The sequence below is a fragment of the Vigna unguiculata genome, chromosome 8 (assembly GCF_004118075.2).
Source record: "Vigna unguiculata cultivar IT97K-499-35 chromosome 8, ASM411807v1, whole genome shotgun sequence".
In the NCBI taxonomy this organism is placed as follows: Eukaryota; Viridiplantae; Streptophyta; class Magnoliopsida; order Fabales; family Fabaceae; genus Vigna; species Vigna unguiculata.
The window spans coordinates 26,738,067-26,755,560 of NC_040286.1; the positions used below are offsets into that span (position 1 = coordinate 26,738,067).

Sequence of the window (17,494 nt, forward strand, 5' to 3'; positions counted from 1 at the left end):
CTGGTTCTAGATTGAGGTTGCTTAATTTTCTTTTGAGTCTGCAGTACTTACTAGTATGACCTGGTTTCCTACAATTGTAGCAAATAATGTTTTTTGTTGGTGGTCTAGTTTGTGTTTTGCTTTCTTTAGATTGAAATGGTTTTCTAGACTTACGAAATTTTGGTCTATTATTTCTAGGTCTGGTACTTGGAAATTGTTCTTGTTTGACAACTTTCCTAGTTTTCTTTGTAGAGCATCCCGGTATACCAAATTGCTCACAAAATGTTCCGAGTTCTTTTCTACTTTGAGATTTTTCCTTAGCAAGTTGTCTTTGGAGTTTATCGTTTTGACAAATTTCTAAGGTTGTTTTTTGCACATAAGAGATAAGTTGACCATAAGTCAAATGGTCGTAAGGAATGATATTATCAGGGGTTAAACTTTTGATTTTTTCCCTGACCTTATCTCCTAATGATCTATGAAGTCCTGCTAAGAATTTTTCTTTCCAGAAAGGTTGTTGACTATCTTCCTTAGTGTAAATTCTTGTAAGGAAAGTGTCTTTGTACCATTTGAAATCTCCTAAGGTTTCACACCTGAGATTTGATAATAATTCAGCAGACCTATCTTTCCATAAAGATGGATCTCCTATGAAGTGTTGGGCTATTGTAAACACTAGAGTGTTGACAGCATCTGGGATGGTTTCACCATTATTATAAATTGGATCACCATTATCATCTGGTTTCCTACTTCACCACACTTCATCATTTTTTAAAGATATTATATATAAAAAAAATTGATTTAAGAAAACAAAAAAAAATGATGTGAATGGGCTCATGTTTTCCGCTTAGACTTTTTGTGTCCTTTGGCTCAATAGGTTGAGACACATGTGGAGCCTGCTTAACCCGTCATCGTCGCTTGTCTTCTCGACTAACAGAACGCAGACGCACCGCGTAAGCCGCCGGAAACCAATCAGATCGGAGCAATAGAACCAGAAGTGTTTAACGAGCAACAAAAAATAGCATAACGCATGCCCCCACCACGCAGATCTAGCACCGTGAAAAACCCATCACTACGTCGCGTGACCATTAACTGATCGATGTCACTGGCAACAACTACGACTCCTAACTGTCAGCGGGATCGCGTCCTATCACAAGAGAACAAAACTGCAAGCCACCATGAAGTGAACAAGACCACTAGCGTGACTAAACAACCATCGTTCTCACTGCCGCGAGCCTCCACGACAAAACCATCTCTACAACCGCTGCGAACCACTCGTGAAAGGGGTGACGAAACCTTATGAAACCACCATGACAGGGAACCTCCCCGATATCAGCATTGCACTCCTCCACACCAGTGACAGATACTGAACAAACCAAATGTGTTGTAGCTCCCCGCTGGTAATAGGCCATTCGATTTCTAAGCAGGATGAAGAAAGATTCAAAATGGATTTTAATTAGGGTTAGGGTTTCTTTAATTTGGGGTTTCAATAATTTTAATCCCCTCCGAAATTCATTAATTTGCAATAATTTCACCTTGTAGCAACACCATAAAAATGAAAACGAGATACATAATGTTTTTTTTTTCCATTAAATGAGACAAATAGCAGTTAATGTTCATGACAATCGAGAACAAAATGTAAACATAAATAATCAACTAAACCCCTGCATCAATTTTCTAATTAAAATGAGAAATTTAATATCTCCATATAATATTTCGTGCCTCAGTGAACAAATATGGAAATTAAGATACACTTCAAAAAAATAGAACAATTATATTTTGTATCTTATTGGCTTTGATACCAATTGATAGAAATAAAATAACATAAGACACAATAATATAATATATTCATGTAAAAGTTTAAAGAGGATTGTGTATCCGAAATTAATGAAGGATCCATAGAAGCATGTAGTATCTGATAGGTATTCTTAAACGTAAGAGTGTTTTACGTTGTTACACTTAAAACTAATGGGGTATCAGTTTTATATCCTATCAGTATAGACCAGGGACCTCTCAAATAAGTATATGATTATTCAAGCCCATCATAGACCGTTTACTAAACAATCCAACCCATCACGGATCGTTCATCAGAAACCCAAAATTATATATTACCCATACAATAATAAATTATGTGCAATATAATTAATATTGACAAATAATTTAATTTATTGATTAATGTTAGTCCATAATAATAACAAAATAGAGAATAATAATTTTATATAATAAAATTATATAAAATATAACATTCTCCCACTTGGATAACATTAATAAATTAATTAATTATATTAATTGCAACATAAGTACAAATACCATCCATGAACCTACCCGCTCATGGCACAACATCTCCTGATCCATGTTTCATCAAAGTGTACAAACAATACACATAAACTGCACTAAACTCGCTTGGGCTAGAAGCCTTAGCTTAAGTAACCTGGCCTGTCTTGCTCAAGCCAAGATTCCTCACCTGAGCTAGCGTGCAAACAGGGTTCACGTGCGAAGGCGAGCTTAGGCGAGCTCATCTCGCCTAGACGAGATCCCCCTTCACTCAACACAACATCACTCACCTAGGCGGCGAGACATCAGAACACACATGCATCAACCCCGACTTCTCGCTTAGGCGAGTACCTCTCGCCTGAGCGAGGTACTCTGTCGCTCAAAACATGGGCTCCTCGCCTGAGCGAGTCCCTCGAGCACAACCTCATGTTTTCACGAATCCTCGCATAGGCGAGCTGCTCTCACCTGGGCGAGATGTGCAGACATAACCCAAAATCTCTTTTCTGCTATTCTCGCCTAGGCGAGCCCAGTTAGCTCGAGCGAGAATAGAGGACCTATTCTCTGTCACACACACAAAGAAACCAAACCAATTGCCAAAACCCGCACTCCATTATGCTAAGTAATTCATCACTGAATGCAAACATCAAGAGCACAAATTATACACACCAAATTGATCCCCAATCAAGCGAAATTGAACCACAATCCATGAATAGTACCACAAAACCCCATAATTTCCATACAATCTCATAAGAGTTTAATCACATTACAGCAAGACAATCCAATACCCCAATTCACAGCATAATCATCAACAAATTCACATGGCAGAGTTACACAAATCAGTGCACATTACAGAATACACCAAGTTTCTCAACAAACGTATAAATGCATGGAAAGGAGCTCCCCTAACCTGTGAATTCTTGCTTTAATTAGTTGTTTAACCTTGGCTTTGTGATACCTGTTGCCCTCCTAATCAAGTACAACTTTGCTCTCAAACCCCAAATTCACTTTTCTACTCAAATTCGTGCTCCTTTCTCACTCTAATTTTTCAGACTTCCTAAACCCTTCTAATATCCTAACTCTCCCTTTTTATATGGCTCCTAATTGTGGTAAAAAGAAATAAAACGAAAATTGGCTTTTTAATGTCTATTATTACCTTTCATAAGCCATTATGGACTGTTTTTCCAAATCCCTTGGCTGCCCATTACCTCTAGAGCTCCCACAACCCATCAATTACCAAGTCAATTGCACAACCAATTCATATTGGTGATAATTCCTAAAATTTTAGGATTATACTATCACGTCTAGCATTCAAGTATACTAACAAAATAATGTATAAATTAAAATAACACACAAAGGCATACATAGGACTCAAACCCAAGTCCTCTCACCACAACCAAAGTACTCTCAACCACTTAAGCTGGTACTTTTCCACGTCACAACAATTAACACTAAGTGCCATAAAGGCTTCCCCTACCGCATTTATTAAATAATTATTAATTTAATTATTTAAATTTCCTGGGTCTTACACCCTCAACGTCACGACACCGATGTTTCTTCAACCTGCACCCAAAAAACACCAAACACATCAACACCCATGGTCACCAACCAATACCAAATCGGAACAGGGAGATAGGAAAGAGGAGAAACCATTGTCACTGGTGAGTTAGAGGCTCGAACAAAGGACGCGGTGGTGTAGGTGGCTTTGGTGGTGCTGGTAGACACGTCACACAATGCACCAGTAGTAGTGGGCAATGGCCAAGGGTTGGCTGCAAGGGCATTTGTGCAACCTACCGAAAGGGAAACCATTGACAATGCACGACAATGGTTCCTATCATGAAATATTATGGGAAGGAGAAAGCAAAAAGGGTGGCATCGGTGCAGTCACGGATCTTAAACCAATATTTTGGGGGTGCCCAAATTTTGGTTGAATTACTCTACTGGTACATTTTTTAGTTCAAAAATGTGAAGTTAATCCTCTTGTGCTTTTTAATCTCAATTGGTTTTGATTTTTTAAAAATTGATGCAATTTGATCTTTTTCGTTAAATTTCTTCAGCGGAGCAAGAAATTTTCATCAAAATTGACACTAGGATTATGTCTATTACACCAACAAAGCAAACCATTCTTATTGACAACTTCAATTTTGATGAAAAAACCTTGGTCCGATTCAAGAAATTTAATGAAAAAAAAATGACAAAATTATATCATTTGTGAAAATCAGGACAAAATTAAGACTTAAAAAAACAAGAGGATTAACTTGTTATTTTTGAACGAAAATAAGAACCAAAAGAGTAATTCCAAAATTTTTATATAAACTACTAAAACATTGTATTTAATTTTTTTATGATAATAAAAAGTAATAAAATTATAATAATAATTATTATTATAATTATAAATTAAATATAAAATTATTTTTATTTTCTTATAATTAATTTTCATTTATAATGTTTAAATTTAAAAAATAATCAAATAAAAAAATAGTTAAATTAAACAAATAATTGATTAAAAAATAATATAAATAAAATAATTACTTTTATTTAAAAAATATTTAAAAGGTAAAATTTAAAAATAAATTTGAAAAAAAAAATCTTTTCCTCATCTATGAATATAAATATAAAAAAAATTTAGGGGGCCATATTCGCAGAATTTTTTAAAACCCACAGGTACCCGTGGATACCCGCACATATATTTGTGTTCGCTAGTCTCTATGAACATGAGCATAGATAAAATATCGTCGACAGCAGGGTTCAAACCTACGCGAGCATAGCCCAACAGATTTCAAGTCTGTCTCCTTAACCACTCGGACATATCGACACTTTGGTAAGTGATAACTATTAAGGATAACTATTTAATTAGCATTATTATTATCATCGTATTAATATATATTATTAAAGCAGTTTGATTATATCTATAACAATCTATACAAATTCACATCCATCGATTTTACATAAACACCCCTTATTGACAATTTTACATATGTCCCATTTAATGGTTTTGCTATCTTTTTCCAGCCCATGAACGTAGTTCCCGTTTTACCCCTAAACTCTTGAAGCTCATCATTCTAATTGATGGGTTATACTCTAAAATTACGTTTCCTGCTCATCTATGTTGTTCATTGATCTTGTGATTGATTGATTAACGTATCTTTGCTATTGGAAGCTTGGAAGATTATAGATTCATCTGGTGTGTTTCTCCAAATCAAATTTTCATTGTGGTTTTCATTTTTGGTGCTTTCCATGTGTTGAGATTGTTTTGCTTTGTTTTAGGTAATTTTTTTTTTCATTTTGTTGTTATATTTTTGAGTATCTTTCCAAACTTGAAATCTGATTGTATTCTTCTTACTTTATTTCATTGTTGTTTTTAATCAGTTTGTTTGTATTGTTCATTCTTTTGGTTTTGTGTTATTGTTTCCCGTAATTGTTTTTGTTTACGTAATTTTTCTTTGTTTGAGTTTCCTTTTTTATATTCTTTATAAAGTTTGTTGTTCTTTTGTCAATTTATTTTGTTATATTTTATGTTAGGTTTATTTGAAGTTAAATTTTTTGTTTTTTTTTCTTTGTTGAATGAAAGAACATATTTTTTCTTGGTTTATTTAGTTGTTACTTTTTGTATTTTTAGTTTTGTATCCATTTTTTTGGTTTGTATTGTGTTTTGTTTTAGCTCTGTATGACATTTTCCCTTATTTGTTCAACTTTGAAGATGAATCGGTACTCTGTGAATGTAAAATAATGCATGTTTATTCATATGACTGTTAATTTTGATCTTAGTTTGTTTTGTGTAGATTTATATTAATATATATTTGTTATTTATGTAACTTTGTACATTGTTTTTACGACATTGGTTATAGATGGCCCGAAAAGTTGATGTTATTGGTGGGATTGATGAATAGAAAAAGACTCTTAAGCTTTGTGTTAGGACAACTGATCTTTGGTCTATTCAAAATCGTTATTCTAATACCCATTTGGAAATGATTCTAATGGATGAAAAGGTAATATAGGTGTTTTCTTTTGTTTACTTGATTTATGACAATGTTGAATTGTATTTCTTTCTGTTTTTAGGGAGATATAATTCCTAACTTGGTTAAGAAAGAAGACTTGGGTTTGTGGGAAGATAAGTTGGTCAAGGGAAAGACTTACATTATGAATAATTTCAAATTCGTAACAAATCAAGGTCAATATTATGTATATGATCACCCTTTTAAGTTGTTGTTTATAAGAGCAACATCTGTTAAAGAGCAATTACTTCCTACCATCGATGAAGGTTTTCAAGTTTAAGTTTATTAAAGGTGTAATTAATTCCAATTTCCTTCCTGATTTGTTGGTTCGTAAGTTTGAAGAATGGAAAATCAGATTTTAATTTATTTAGTTTTTCATTTGACTTTCTATATCAGTCATTACATGTTCTTAGTTTTCAAATATTTGTTTTGTATTAGATGTCATTGGTGTTGTGGACAATGTCAAGACGAAACCTCATTCCGAAAATTTTGTTTTTCATATGCATGATTTTAGGTTAGCTTATTTCATTATTTTGAAATTTATGTCGTTTCTAGTATATATATATATATATATATATATATATATATATATATATATATATATATATATATATATATATATATATTATAATTTTTTAAATAAAATTATAACAATATAAAATATATAAAATATAAATTTAACCTAATAAAATATAAATTAAAATTTAATTTTTGCAAGTAATGGATATTTGCGGGTACGGTAGTATGATACTCGCACCCGACCTATTTATAAAGAAATATTAAACTACCCGTTATCTACAGATAATAAATACCCGTAGGTACTAACTATCGGTCGCGAATCTTATCTGTGGATATCCGCATACATGGGTATTTTTTCCATCTCGATTGTGGTCTCATTTGAAGTTGGGGAAGAAGAAGTTGTCCTAGGGCATTCAACACCCTATGTTTGTAGTGGACTCTATTTACCTTACTCGTTGTAGCCCATCTTTTACTAACTGACACCCCAATGTGATTTACGTTGTTTTGGGCTTGTTTTTATTTTGTACTAGTTGCACTATCATCTTCCCTACACACACATAATGTCAATTACTTACTACACCATGTGTGTTACTAATCTTTTTCACACATGTTCATTTGAAAACTAACAATAATTTTAAAATATATAAAACTTAAGAATGAAAAAGGTTTTTTTTTCTTTTTTGTTTACTTTTTGGTGTTTGTCTGACCGCTCGCATTGTGTGAGACTTATTTCTTAAATAGTTTAAAAAATACAAAAAAATGTAAAATATATAATTTTTAAATAATTCAAACATATAATATAAAAATATATAACAAAATTTTAAAAAAATTAAAAATATTAACATTTTCAAACAAATCGTTCACAAAGAACTACGTAACCATTTCTCCAATCTGAATATAGACACGTATGAGCAAGATACATCCTTTCCGAGCCTACAAAAAATTGTTTCTTTTTGAACAATGTTTTATTATTTTTGTGGGAGAAATTAAATATTTTGAAAACCACGTATATTTTTACAAATTTAATTAAGGGTATCACCTTATGACAGGGACTATAGGGTGTTAACACCTTCCCTACGCATAACTGATCCCTAGACCTAAAATCTAGTTTTCGTAAACTTTTTTTTTTCTTTATGGTTTTCCATATTTTTTCATAATAAACTATTGAGACGACTCTGAAACCTCTGTTTTTAGAATATTTATTTTATCAGTTTGTTATCCCGTCGTGATTACGATTGCGATAATATATTATATCCCTTCCAATTTGTCTACATAAACACCTTCAAATGCCCATAAACAAACACCTTTCATCCTCCCACATCATTTGTGCATGCAAATCATCCCTTGATCCAAACACAAGCTAAATTGATATATCATCTGCATTTTTTCAAAAATTGAATATTGAGAGTTCATCCCTTTTACACTTAGATTCCTCTTCTAAGTAGATGGCATTGAATAAACCACTCACCAAAATGTTGATTTAGGTAAGTTGTGGTATTTTTCTATTGTAGATTAAATTTCTTTTCTCTTTTATTTTGATGTTAGGGTTTTTTAACTTCATTTATTTGAATCAGCTAAGTAATGAGACTTTTCTAGTGATATGAACAAATAATTGATTTTATAGGTTAAAATTTTAAAGATTTCATTTATTGAGTTGGGAACATTTTAAGAGTTAGAGTTTTTTTTTTTTTTGCGAAACAAGTTATTTTCAAACAAGGGAAACCAACTAGACAATAACATAATTGGTTGTGGATGGTTGAAATATTGAGGAAAGTTGAAATCTTTGGTTGTGTATTGAAGTTGGTATAAAATTGGTACATTGGATGTTGTTATTGAGTGATGTAGGGACATATTATAGATCAACATGTAAAATTAAGTTTGGTGGATATTTTGTAATGTAATTTGGTGTTTGAAACTATTTAGGACGTTAGAATGAATATAGCTTGATTGGAAGCATGATTTAGATTTGTTTTGAAAATATAATTTTCTACACATTGTCAATCGAGCATCTATAAAACTCATTCATCATGTCAAAATTTGAAATTGGAGAGAGATGACCTCTTCTTTAATTAAGAAAGCCGCTAAAACTTGAAAAAGAGAATATGATTAACGCCGTCTGTGGGGATTGAACCCACGACCACGTGGTTAAAAGCCACGCGCTCTACCACTGAGCTAAGACGGCAAGTTACATTTAACAAAATAAAAATAATTACATTTTTAGTTCAAATTGGATTTAAAAGTCTTGGTGTGTTGTTTTGTTTTTCAAAAGTCTAATCTTGTAAGGATTTTGTAAATCTTTTAATGTGAGATATATTAATTAAATTAATAAGTAAATCATTCTACAAAGATGAAGAGTATCACAATTGGTTAGAACCTTGTCATGGGTTAGTGGTTGTGGGTTTTATTCTTGATTGTGCATTTGGAGTGTTTATATTTTAAATATTGGTGTATCGGAAATTTTCAGTAGAGAAGAAAAAAAATTGATGTTAAAGGGTGCTAAGCCTTGCTCTCATTGTTTCTTGGTATTGTGTCAAGAAATATATGCAGTCTCTTGATAAATTAAGAACGTGATTTTTGTTCTCATGATCATCTTGAGATTGAGCATCAATTGCATAAGTTTATGTTTATATAATAATGATATGAAGAATAATTTTAATTGTTGTTATGAAATATTTTTTTGTGGTTTTGGAAAAGTATTTTATTTGGACAATAGAGAATGGTGTTGAGAAATTATTGGTGGCGAAAATTGCTTATGGCTAGTAAGTTAATTGAATTTTTTTTTGTCCATGTTCATGTGCAAACTTGGTATGTGATAGAAGTAGTATAGTTTGGTCTTTTAAGATTGAATTGATTTTGTAAGTATGATGATGGAACTATTGGTAATAAAACAATGAGTTCAAGTTATAAGTTCAGTTTTGTTTGGTGCATTGTGAGTATGGACAGTAGGAAATTGAGTAAGTTTCATTGTATATCATGAAATGGTAAATGCATAATGCTATGGTACAATGTGAGTATAGGTTGTGAAAGAACTTGGTAAGTTTTATTATTAGGCATGAAGTAAGCATGTGTAATATTGTTCATGTGGTTTTAAGAATTGATACAAGATGTGTATGTTTGAGCATGAGGATGTTAGTATAAGAGTTTTCGTGTTGTGTATGTGATTTAGGGTTAATAGAAATGATATGGATGGTTGGTAATTCATTTTATTTTGCATGTTTTGGATGCTTGGCATGTTGAATAGGTACTTTGTGCATAAATTATAATGTTTTACATGTTGTTTTTCATATTTTGGCGAGTGTGCATTTTTCTAGTCTGCACAATTTTGGTAAAATTGAGTTTCTCGGTTTGTTAACCGTTGGATTGAACTGAAAATTTGACAGTTGATCGGTAACATGTTCTTAATTTTGACTGAACTGATATTTTTTTGGAGCTCTGTAGTTTAAGAGATGTGTCACAAACTATTGCATCTACTTCTTTTTGTATTCTAGCAAGTGTTTATTTTTCTAGTCTACGCAGGTTTGGTAAAATTGAGTTTTCCGATTCGTTAACCGTTTGATTGAGCTAGAATTTTAACAATTGATTGGTAACATATTGTTCTTCAATTTTTTCATTTTAATCTTCATTTGAAGTTCTGTAATTGGAGATATATGCCATGCATTATTACTATTTTTCTTGTTGTATTAGGTTGATACTTTTGTTGTGATAAATTGTGATAGGTCCCCTTTTGTAGTATACTAGATGGTTGGACATGATGAGTTGATGTATGGTTGATTATGTGATATGATATGATATGATATGTGTACATATGTGATGAGACAATATGAATTCTCTAATAACCGTAAATTCAGGATGGTTCTTTTACCTACAAGGCTTTGTTGAGTTAGGGTAAAAGGGTTTCTTTCAACCATAAGGCGTTGGCATGAGCTTAGAAAGAGTGCTCTTACCTAAGGCTTTGTCGAACGCGTAGAGTTGTTACTTTCAAGTCTATGGAAAGCAAAGGAAAGACCATTTTCAAGAGGTGTTATTACGCGGAAAAGGTAAATTGGTTGGTTATGAGAGAAGGTCATACCATTTGATATTACTAGTGGTAATATGTTGATGATTGCATGTTGTGGTTTTGGAAACATGTGATGAGTTGTTATCTTGGCTGAAATTAGGACCTTTGCGGCTTGTTACTTTCAAGTCTATGGAAAGCAAGGGAAATGCCATTTTCAAGAGGTGTTGTTGCGCGAAAAAGGTAAAGTGGTTAGTTATGAGAGAATTTCATACCATTTGATATTACTGGTGGTAATATGTTGATGATTGCATGTTGTGGTTTTGGGAACATGTGATGAGTTGCTATCTTGGCTGAAATTGGGACCTCTACGGTGTAGTCCACTAATTAAACCAAATCTTTCCTTCCTCCATCTTCTTACTCTGTTTTGGGATTGTGGTGTTCCTTTCCACCTAGGGCTCTCTCCTCATCAAGAGTAGTAGTAGTTTTGAGGTAAGGGAAGTTAGGGTTTTTAAAGCTTCGAAGTGTTTGCCTGTTTTTGTCCATAATTGTGTTTGAAAATGTTGTTTGATGTGTGATACTGTATGAAATGAATTTGTTGCATGCGTGAATTTGTTAGGATTGAAAATTTGTTGCATGCGCGAGTAAGATAGAATTTGTTGTTCTCACTTAGGTGAGCAACCTCTAGCCTAAGCGAGAATAGCAGAAAAATCCCATTTGCTGGTGCGCGAGTTATCAGTTAAGCGAGAGTAGTCTCGTCTAAGCGAGAAAGTCTAGCTTAAGTGAGAACTCGCAGATGCGCACTGTACCTTCTATTTGAGTTCTCGTCAAGGCGAGAATGTTTCGCTTGAGCAAGAGAACCCATGTCAACTAAGCGAGGAATTCCAGCCTGAGCGAGATTGGTGCATAATTTCTTTAATTGTTTAATGAATTCTATGTTGTATTGATATGCTCTTTGAAAGCATGACGTATGAAGTTATGCATGTATTAGGTGGTGTTTTGAAACTGAATTGGTGTGTTTAGTATGTGATGAGGATCATTTTGAGATAACATACGAAATGTGGTTGATGAAAGAGTTTCAAAGGAAACTCTTGGTGATGGTGGTTAGTAAATGCCTTGATATAGGAGATGTCTAGATAAGGAAGGTATCATGAACTCTAATAATCACTCACGCTCACGTAGAGTAGAGTGATTATGTGGTGAGAGTGGAAAGAGGTCCTAGTCTCATAAGGTGTTTAAGCTTGAGACGCATTGTGGCTAACCTTGTGATTGATTTGGTGGTAACTCCTTGCGGCTAGACTCTATAGAGTTTAGAAATCAACGTAGATGCATACTTCCTTAGAATTTTATATCAAGCGCATAATTCGGATATCGAGTCAACAGTCAGTTAGGTGTCCATGTATGAGTTTCTTGGATGATCTACCTATGTGTTTATATTTATGCAAGAATGTTTAAATACTCTAGCTTACCATTCTTTCTTTTTGTGTTTGTTTCCTTGTTGTGCTTTTCTTTTTGAATGATCACAAAATGTTGGTGTGAGCAGATGTAGAGACACTTGTTGATCATCGGGATGGAGGTGATGCCGCTATCTACATTAGATGTTAGATCTTGCTCTTTACTAAACATCTTTTGAAGAACTGTTTTTCTTTATATTTTGTGCTCTGTTGAGCAATCTTTTAAGAAACTATGTTATGTCTCTAGTTTTTGTTATTGATTTGTTTTATACCCATGATCTTTCTATTTAATCAGTATATTTAGATAACCGTAAAGGGTTGATTCTAATATACTTTCTGCCTTTTCCTCTATATTATATTATAATATGTGATGTTTTATTTATTAGAAATTCTCTATTTAACGGATCTACAAGTAATAAAGTAGAAAGTCCAAGTATCTTTTCCCAAGAGACTTGTGCAACACTTGACAACTCTTGCAATTCATAACTCAATTAGACAATAAATTTACAAAAACAAAAATAAAACTGGTTTTGTGTTTTTACCAAACATGTGGTGTGCAACAATATATGATAAAGGTTTCATTGGGATTGGGTATCATGATTCAATTCAAAGAAAAAATACCAGACAATATACTTCTAATTCCTTCTCTAACATTCATACATTTTGTAACAAGCTATAATATCTTATCGACAAGTCTAAACTTGAATAATAAAAACTCTATGTCTAGAAATTTGTATTATAATTTTGCATTAATTATCAAGATTTTCATGTTATGAATGACTAAATGTTCCACATCTATGTGTAGCAGTTGAAATCTATTAGTTGTTCTATCCTAATTAGGTTTTCCAAACTATCTTTCAATCACTAACTACTCCCACATATGAAATCAATCTAGAATGTGCAATTAAAACAATAATAGAAAACAAGACTAATGGAAAAAAATTATATTAAATAGTGGAATTCACAAAGATTTAAGGATACATTACACTCAAACCCATGAATAAGGGAGTTAACTACTTCCTAACATTCTGAATACTAGAATAAGAATAAAGATGAATGCCCCAACCTTCAAAATACGTCTCTACCTTCTCTCATTTTAGGTTAAGTGTCCTTCTCCCAAAAGATTTTTTTCCCTCTCTACCCTAAGAGGGGTGATTATTTCCTAGAAGGTTGTTCATTTTGACCTTTACAAGCCCCTAATTTATAGATTTTTTCGAATTTGACTGAACTTACAACTTTGTACTTGATTTTTTATTGGAGTAGCAAAATTTATAAATATCTCCTCTTGTTGATAACTTTGATAATCAAATTTTGTTGATATTCTTTTTAATTTCTTTGATGTTTCCACTTATTTGCAAAAAATATTAAATATGTAAACCCAATACTTATCTTTTCCAACTTTATTAAATAAAACCTAAAATACCTAAAAAGATAATCATAAAATAACAATAAAAGATAAAAATAAACAAAAAATGAAACATGATAATGCCAATTATCACAACTCGAGTGAGAGGTTTTTCCTTATTACATGATGTTAGGTTACCTAAACAATAATGTCTCACTCAAGTAACATGTATATGGTTGCAAATGTAATTTTAAAGTATATTATAGGCCCTCTATCATTTATTATACTTATGTTTGATGAGTCCATGACTTCTTATGAGGGCATAAAGGATCTTCCTAGGAGGATTACTAGGAGCATGACAAGAAGGGATGCTACTCCATATTTGATTTTGTTTAGCATTAGTTAGTGTTGACTTTGTTGTGCTGACTTTTATTTGTGTGTTTATTTTGTAGGCTTTGCTAAGGACACCTTGTAAGGGAGTGATGCCTAGTTGGATAGGAGAAGAGGATTGGGCTTGGTCCACATGCATGGAGCATCCCACATGATGCTTGGAGACCAAAGATTGGCATTTCTAGAAGGTCAAAGGTGCATGGAGAGCCTTGGAGAGTAAGCCTTTCTTTTTGTATTTGTTATACTATCCTTTATTTTTACTAAGTGTAAGACCAGTGAAAATTAATTAATTAAATAATTAATTGATAAATATGGGTAGTGTGAGCCTTTATGGCATTTGTTTTTAACATGTATGATGTGGAAAAGTACTAGTTAAAATGGTTGAAAGTACTTGATTATGTAAGAGGACTTGGGTTCAAGTCCTATGTATGCCAATTTTGTGTTATTTAATTTATTACTAATTTTAATAATATGCTTGATTGTGATGAGTGATAATTTAATTCCATATTTATAGAAATTGTCATGAAACAAGAATTGGTTGAATGGTTGTGCATTAAATTGAACATTTGCATGGTTATGGTTTGAACCTTGGTAGAACCAAATTAGGCTTTCTTTTTGTCAATTTTACTTTTGGCATGAATATGAAAGGGTAGAGAAAATCCTAGCTGAATGGGCGAGGATGGAAAAACAGCCTTAATGGTCTTTGAATGACAATTACCATCACAAATAATCTTTTTTTTCGTTTTGGCCATTAATCACCCTTAATACCTAATTAAAAAGCCATTTAGGGGAGAGAAAGAGGGTTTCAGAGGCTGCCATTGTAGAGAACATTGTGAGGAGTGAAATTTCAGAGAGAAATTGTTATTCTAGTGTGAAAAGAAGAGCTGAATTCGGGGAGCAATAAGGAGACCATTGGTGATCAAAAAGGGAAAGCTCTCAACTAGCAAATTTTAAGCAAGGAATCCAGGTTAGGGAATCTTTACACGTAAATTTTTATGTTTTAGCATGAACTGTGTGAATGTATAATATGAAATGCATGAAGGTTTTGTAAATTTGTTGAATTCTCAGGTTTCTAGAGAAATTCCAGAAACTGCCTGGTGGGTTACTTGTAGTCGCTAGGCGACTCATCCTAATGTCAGTATATTTTGGGTTCTTGGAGAGGAATCGCCTAGCGGTAAGCTCCAGACCGCCAAGCGACGCTTGATTGATTCACCCAGTTTCTGAGTTTTTGATGAACTATTTGGCAGTGATGAACACCCACCAGGTGACGCGAACTAATTTTGGTTCGATTTTCGTAATTTAAGGCTTCTAGGTTGATTCTAATTGGTAAAAAGGGCTGTAACTGATTAAGGGAGATTGGGAAAAGGGGGTTTGTGTGAAATTGCAGCGTGGTGCGAATGAACTTAAGGAAATTGTGACATTAGCTTTGGCCATGTCGGTGACAAATAAGGTAGTTTCCCTATCGGTTGTTTTCAGCAGAACTCTAGAGTTACAAGTATTCATAACCTTGTACTGAATTCTATATAGCAATGCTGCAGGGATAGATCCCTCCTTCATGTTTAATCCATGAAGCCTAATGTTTAGAAATAATGAGTCTAGAATATTTCTATCCAAAAGACTCATCGTTTTGTTGGGAAAACAATTAAAATATACAGGACCATGTCCAAGACTTGTTTCTACGGTTCCTATTAAGGAATCATGAAAATCATTGTGCCTAGTATCTCTAAGGCACATGAGGATTGAGGCGTTAAGACCTTCTCTAACTAAAGGTTTAACTGCTACTTGAACACATCCTATGTGTAAATATTTGTATTTTCTAGCATGTTCAGCCACAGATTGTTTTGTGAGAAGATGAAATTCTTCTCCGACTTCAAGTCCCACCATTGGAGGAACCAATTTGGAAAATTATACTTGTTATTTCTTTTGAAATAAATTAGCCATGAATGGCGATAGGTTTTATTTTGATACCAAAACACCCTGGTCCAAGCATCAATATAATCCCAATAGTTATACCCAATGGGGTCAAAATTTTCAGAAAATTTTTTAAAAACATTTGGGTTTTTGCCATATTCGCTAGGACTTAAAACCTTTAAAATTTGAAATGTTGAGTCAGTAAAATTTGATGAATCTTTTGGATTCCTATAATGTTTGATTGCTACAGAATCTGTATCAATCAAAACAAACTCATAAAATTGTCTGGTTTTATTGCAAGCTGATGGTCTGAAATGAAAACCTTCAGGAAAAATTTTGGTAGTTATTTTGTTTGGGTTGTTATCCCAATACTCTAGTTCCAATTGGACAATTGACGAAAACTTGTTTTTTGCTATATAATGTGTTTGATATTTTGAAACAGGTTTTTGGGTTGATTGGGTTTGGAGTTCTTGACTCATTCTTGGGTTGCATATTGTTTTGTTGTTTTTCAGGTTTTTAATAAGGAGAGCTAGGTCAAGATTCTCTCCTTCTTGTTCTTCATCTGAGACAATGTCTGCCCAAGTTTTCTTGGGAAGTGTAGTTAGTCCTTGATCTTGAAGAGCTAACAATGTTTGGATTGGGATGGCATAATCCAATTTGGTTTGTTTGGCTGTTTGGTTTGAAGAGGTTGGTTGGGTTGATGACCCAATGACTTCTTTTGATTTTTTCTGGATTGATGACCCAGATTGGGTTGATGACCCAGTTTGTTTTGGGGTCTGTGACCCTGATGATTTATTTGGGCCAGATATGGCTAGTTTTATACCTTGGCTTCTTGCCGAAGCTAATACTGCCTTTTTAGGCATGTTCGTCAGGTACCTTTTCCCTGCAAGTATTCACGAGTGAGGTAATCAGGGAGAGAATTCGAGGTGCCTCTGAGATATTCTATTTCAAAATCAAAAACACTTAAAATTGCTTGCCATCTTGCAAAAATTTGTTTTGATGCTAAGTTTTTAACATCTTTTTGTAAAATGTCTTTTGCAGATTTACAATCGACACAAATTAAAAAATTTTGGTTAAGCAAATCAGATTGAAATTTTGAAACACAAAGAACAATTGCTAAAATTTCTTTCTTAACAGTCGAATAATTCTGCTGTGCAGGATTCCAATGTTTAGAAGTATAAGCAATTACTTGTTCTTTTTTATCAATCCTTTGTTTAAGAATGCCTTCATATCCTAAATCAGAAGCATCTGTTTCAACAATTTTGAAAGCTTGGGGGATTGGTAAATAAAGACAAGGTAATTCTTTGACCAAGGTTTTGACTTTTCGGACAGCTTGAGTATGTTCAACTGTCCAAGAGGGAGGAGTTTTTTTAAGACGATCATGCAAAGGTTTGATTATGTTATTGAGATTTGGAATAAAATCCCCTACATAATTAAGACAGCCTAAGAACCTTTGGAGTTGGGTTTTATCAATTATCTAATCTGGAAATTTATCTGCAAATTCTATTGCCCTATCAATAGGAATAATTTTTCCTTGGAAAATCATGTGACCAAGAAAACGAATTTTTGTTTGGAAAAGGTTGATCTTTGATTTAGATACAGCTAAGCCATTCTGTTGAATAATGTTAATAAAGATATTAAC

At 33.0% G+C, this 17,494-nt stretch overlaps 2 non-coding genes across 2 annotated transcripts; both read right to left on the bottom strand.

Moving 5' to 3' along the window:
• Window positions 1-4,977: 4,977 nt before the first annotated feature.
• On the bottom strand, window positions 4,978-5,059 carry TRNAS-UGA. The gene has a single exon. It is a non-coding gene; the product is annotated as a tRNA-Ser (tRNA).
• A 3,809-nt stretch (window positions 5,060-8,868) lies between these two features.
• Window positions 8,869-8,940, bottom strand: TRNAK-UUU. The gene has a single exon. It is a non-coding gene; the product is annotated as a tRNA-Lys (tRNA).
• Between the last annotated feature and the right edge of the window lie 8,554 nt (window positions 8,941-17,494).